The sequence below is a fragment of the Triticum dicoccoides genome, chromosome 6B (genome assembly GCF_002162155.2).
Source record: "Triticum dicoccoides isolate Atlit2015 ecotype Zavitan chromosome 6B, WEW_v2.0, whole genome shotgun sequence".
Taxonomy (NCBI): Eukaryota; Viridiplantae; Streptophyta; class Magnoliopsida; order Poales; family Poaceae; genus Triticum; species Triticum dicoccoides.
In genome coordinates, this window is record NC_041391.1 from 252,173,655 (window position 1) to 252,179,437 (window position 5,783).

The window sequence follows — 5,783 nt, forward strand, 5'->3', positions numbered from 1 at the left end:
ATAAAGACCGAACACCCTAGGGAGTGTTCGGCGTCTCGAGTTAGGCCTTATATGCATCAGCTCCGAATCATGTCTTTGGTCAAATGTTGGGTTTGCCCGGCTCCTGTGTTTTGCTGCCTTACGTTCCGTATCATCGGCTAACGCGGCACCAGGAGAACTACTCGATTGTGCCCCGGTTCGGCTGGGCAAGCACCTCAGTAGAGAAAGCTGAAAACTGACTGTCATGATACAGCGAGAGACTGGTCAACCACTCGATCGACTACTGGAATGTTCAGAATTCCTCCGCTTTGACGAAGGGACGTTTCCCGGTAAGGCACACACGCGCCCCGAATTCGGAGAGCATGGTGCCACTAGGGGCTATATCATAGCCCCACCCTCGAACTCCTATGCCTAAGTTAAAGTGATAAAGCATTATAGTCCGGTTGCCTCGTTTGCTACGCTACCACCTCCTTCACAGGACCGAGACGTCGGATTAAGTGTGAAAATGCGCTATTTTTTGCGAACACCCCCGCACCTTGTGCGTGGGGGCTGAAGCCGACGACTGCATCTTTCAGGTTATACATACGTATACATAAACGACCGCACAAGAGATATTTCACTACTTGGACGCACAAGTATAAAAAGCGCTTACATCATAAACATCGTTTTACAAACCAAAATGTTCATTTGAACGTGACATTTTTTGAGCACTGCGACTCTATTACACGAGCACCACGCAGAACTTCCCCAAAATAGTGCTCGGCGGGTAACCGGCTCTTGTCTGAACCCTGGGTCGCAACAGCGGTGGCATCCATCTCTGTCCAATGTGTCTTCACACGGGCGAGGGCCATCCGTGCACCCTCTATGCAGGCCGACCGCTTCATCGCCTTGATATGCGGCACCGCCCCAAGAAGTTGCTGCAATAAGCCAAAATAGCTCTTCGTCTTGGGCCTATCCGGCCAGACATGAGTCACGATATCCGTCATGGCAAGTCCGGACAACCTATTCAGCTCAGCCCATTCAGCCAACCGATCGGTCAGCGGAAGTGAACGATCCAGACTATGGAATTGAGACCGAAACAGCTCTTCCGTCTTGTGATCCTTCTGACTTCGGAAGTGCACAACGGCATCCGCCGCACTCGCCGCTAAGTCCATATAAGGATCCTCCGGACCCCACAGCTGGCCGAGCTGAGCATACTTTGGATCCGTAAACCTTCGGCGCAGCAGAAAAGGCTTGCCAGCCACAATGTCCCCGGCTTGGTGCAGCTCCTCCTTTATAGCCCGCATTGCAGAACGGGCATCCTTGGCTTCGGCAGTGGTGTTCCCCAGGTCTTCTTGCTCCGCTAGGCGCTCTTTTTCAAGAACCTCATTGCGGTCGGTAGCATCTTTTAACTTCACGGCCATTTCGGCCATCTCTTCCCTGCTTCGGCAGTGTGCAGCCCTTTCGGATTCTAACTCCTCGGCCGCCCTCGAGGCAGCCGCATCACTCCTTCTGGCCTGCTCCTTGGTTTGAGCAAGTTCTGCCCGAAGGCTCTCCACAGCAGCGGCACCATCTGCGTCAAGCACACATATTGTAAGAGGTGGGCTTCGGCTCTCTTGCTAAGTGACCGCAAATAAACACTTACCTTGCGACTCGTCAAGTCGCCTGTTGACTAGCGCGATGTCCGCATCCGCAACGTCGAGTTCCCGCTTTAGTTCAGCAACTCCATCAGCCCGGCTGGCCCCCGGACGATCCGCCACCTACATAGGAACGGCGAAAATTAAAACCTGCGATTTTGATCCTCGGCACGCTGTCGTTTTCGACAACCTACCGAGTCTCAGGGGCTACTATCTATACAGGGCGCACTTTATGTGTAAAACTTTCAAAAGGTGTCATTTTTACGTACCTCAAACCCCGCCAGCAAACTCCTGACGGCGTTGCGCAATCCGCCTTCGGCGAACGAAATCCCCCCAATCACCATACTCATTAATGCATGGTGATCATCTGAGATAGACGCCCTCTCAAGCAGATCCTTCAGCTGCCCCGGTCGAACACTAGTCGGCGTCGAACTCTTCGGCTTTGCCGGACTCGGGGATACCCTCCGTGATGACACTTCAGGCTCGTCCGCCCTATCCGACAGCACAGCGGACGGAGGCGTCTCGCTCTCCACCATCTCCGGACGAAGGTCCCCCGAAGACGAGCTCATCTGCGAAGGACGGAGATCCGAACTACAAGGTAAAAACTTGAGTTATCCTCAGAAGCACAAATAGGGATGTCCCTTATTACAAAAATCCCTTTTTTTCTACTTATGGCTTGCTGGAGGGCTGATTCTTCAAGGGAGACTGTGCGGCCGGGCCCTCCCCGGACGCAGGACCCTCTGGTGAAGATTTCTTCCCCCGCTTAGGGGCTTTGGCCCCCGGGTCTTCGGAGGCGGTCCTCTTCTCCCCTTGGAGGGAGGGATTCTCGATCCCCCCTCTTTCAAGAGCCTCCTTTGGCGAGGCGGTAGCTCCTCTATTTTCCCCTTCACCTTCTTCTGAAGGCGCAACCTCCAGCATCCTGACCAGCACGGGATCCGGCGCAGTCTCTGGGAGGGGGGCCGGACACCGTATCAGCTTTGCTTGCGCTATCCACTCCTGTTAAAGGACAACGGGTTAAAAGGCGAATTGTAAAAAGGCAAACAAACGGCATGTCCGAATACAGAGCTACTTACTTGAGTATCCGGGCGATTGCAGCTTAGGCCGGCATCCTCGGTCAATTTCGGACACACCTCCTGTGATCCGAAGAACAGTTTGTACATCTCCACGGGTGTCGTACCCATGAAGTGTTGGAGAATCCGTGGTCCCTCCGGATTAAATTCCCATAGCCGGAGCGGACGGCGTTTGCAGGGCAGGAGACGCCTAATCAGCATAACCTGCATCACCACGACCAGATTGATCTCCCTCGCTTGGAGGTCTCGAATCCGGCCCTGCAATAGGGGCACGGCCTTTGAAGGCCCCCAGTTGAGCCCTTGGTTGACCCATGACATCGATCGTCATGGAGGTCCCGAGCAGAATATGGGCGGCGGCTTCTGCCTGCTGCCACTGGGAGCGGTAATATAAAACCACTCCCGTTGCCACAAACCGAGCTCCTCCTAGAAGGAGCCCTTGGGCCACGGGGCATCGGCCCTCCTGCTTATGGCCGCCCCGCTGCACTCTGCTCGACGCCCCTCGATCATCTTCGGCTCCACTTTGAAGGTCTTCAACCACAGGCCGAAGTGAGGGGTGATGCGGAGGAAGGCTTCACAAACGACGATGAATGAAGAAATATGGAGGATGGACTCCGGAGCCCAGTCATGGAATCCCAGCCCGTAGTAAAACATGAGCCCTCTCACAAAAGGATCCGTCGGGAAGCCTAAGCCCCGACGGAGGTGGGATACAAAAACGACGTACTCGCCGGGCTCAGGGGTGGGGATGACCTGCCCTTCGGCGGGCAGCCTGTGCGAAATCTCGTAAGTCAGGTACTTGGCCTCTCGCAGCTTTAGCACGTCCTCCTCCGTGACGGAGGACGGCATCCACCGGCCCTGTAGGTCGGAGCCGGACATTGTTGGAGGTCCGAAGCGCTCGAATCTGGGGCTCTGGGTGTTGGAACCTGGGGCAAGGGGAAGATTCGATGGAGGATTGAAGAAAAGAAACGAGCCTTGGTCCCATTATAAAGAGGGAGAATACCAAGAGCCGTCAACATGACCGTTCTGGACTCGCCTCCGATGGAGGAGGCGTGGCAGCGGGCGCGGTTGGGTTACCCACGTCCGTATTGATGGGAATCCCGGAATAAGGGGAACACGATCTCTGCTTCGACAAGACGTGCCAAGGAAACCGCTTTGCTAAACGCGCTGAGGTGGTATAATAAAAAACGATTCCAGTAAAAGCTTGGTAGTGGCGTGACGTCATGCTACAAAAAACGTCAGCAGATTGAACTTGTGCACATATTATTCTCTCTACGGTGGTATGTGGAATTTATTTTGCAGAGACGGACACTATCCTGGTGTTCAAAATCTTCTATGAATTATTTGGAGGAGGAACCCGCCTTGCAATGCCGAACATTATGCGCGCCGGACTCATCGTCATTGAAGCCTGGTTCAGGGGCTACTGAGGGAGTCCTGGACTAGGGAGTGTCCGGATAGCCGGACTATCATCATCGGCCGGACTCCAAGACTACGAAGATACAAGATTGAAGACTTCGTCCCGTGTCCGGATGGGACTTTCCTTGGCGTGGAAGGCAAGCTTGGCAATACGGATATGTAGATCTCCTACCATTGTAACCGACTCTGTGTAACCCTAGCCCTCTCCAATGTCTATATAAACCGGAGGGTTTTAGTCCGTAGGACAACACAACCATTACAACAATCATACCATAGGCTAGCTTCTAGGGTTTAGCCTCCTTGATCTCGTGGTAGATCCACTCTTGTACTACCCATATCATCAATATCAATCAAGCAGGAGTAGGGTTTTACCTCCATCGAGAGGGCCCGAACCTGGGTAAAAACATCGTGTCCCTTGTCTCCTGTTACCATCCGTCTAGACGCACAGTCCGGGACCCCCTACCCGAGATCCGCCGGTTTTGACACCGACAAGGAGAAACCTTGTGCATCTCAAGTTACTAGGAACATCTAGTATTAAGAAGAAGCAGTCAACTAGTGTCCTCTATAGGATGAATGCCATGCAAGCAGACACGTAAGATTTGCACAAATAAGGGAAGAGGAGTACCATTATTGGTTGCGAGTGTGGTCTCCTCCATATGTCGCGGTGATCTTCTTTTTTCTCCCAGGGGAACCAATGTTTTGGAGGATGGTGGGTCCTTGGACAAACCCATGGCCAAATTGTTGACTGTGTTGCCGTGGTTGTATATCGGCGGAGGGGAAGCAGACCCGAGGAGGCGAAGGACAGTGTAGCAGGAACAGCTCCGGTGCGGTGGACGGTGGCGAAGTTGGAGCGGCAGCGGTGAGGCACAGGATGGCGTGGTTGAACTAGCTCAGGTACGGACGGCTCGGCCTCGGCTTCAACTACTAGCCGTGGAGGGCATTGTGGTTGAGGTTGTAGTGGACGACGACGTCAGGGTATCGGCTCCAGCGTGATGGAGGAGGGCGGCGGTTGATGAGTGGGACGGGGTGGCGGAAGAAGGACGCCGGGGTTTCGCGGCTGGTGGAGAGGTAGTTTTTGCACCCACGGAGTATGAATGCGGAATCGGACGGGTGGGCGGGGGGAGGGGAGCTAAGGGAGAACCATGTTTCGGTCTGGGACACGCTTATTTTTGGCTTTTTTTGAACATAAGATGGGACGCGCTTGTTTGAAATTTTGGGAAAGTACAAACTTTTCCCCGCTCATAAATTTTGGACCTACTGTAGGATGCCCCTTAAAGTTAGGTTGGATGAATAGTAATATCAGAGATAAGGGGTTACCTCTGTCCGAGAACCTAGGGTTACAAATCCTAGCCGGCTTTGTCGGTGGACACAGAGTCCTTCACAATTCTGCTATCTTTGTCTTGTACGACTAGTCATCCATGGGTCTCCCTAAATGCGTGACGGGCTGACCAATGTGGCGCAGGACGGAACCGAACGAAGGGCCTCACCTCGACCCACCGGACCTCACGTGGTGACACACCCTCTGCCCCCACGTCTCGTTATCTTCTCACACCCACACATACCAACACAAACACCACACAAAAAAATTCTCCTGGTGCCTCTGTCCCCTCCCCCCTTACATATACACACTCTAGGGAATCTCTCTCCGTGACGTTATATTCATCTCTCTCTCTCTAGACCACTCTCATTTCTCGTGCTATCTCTCCCA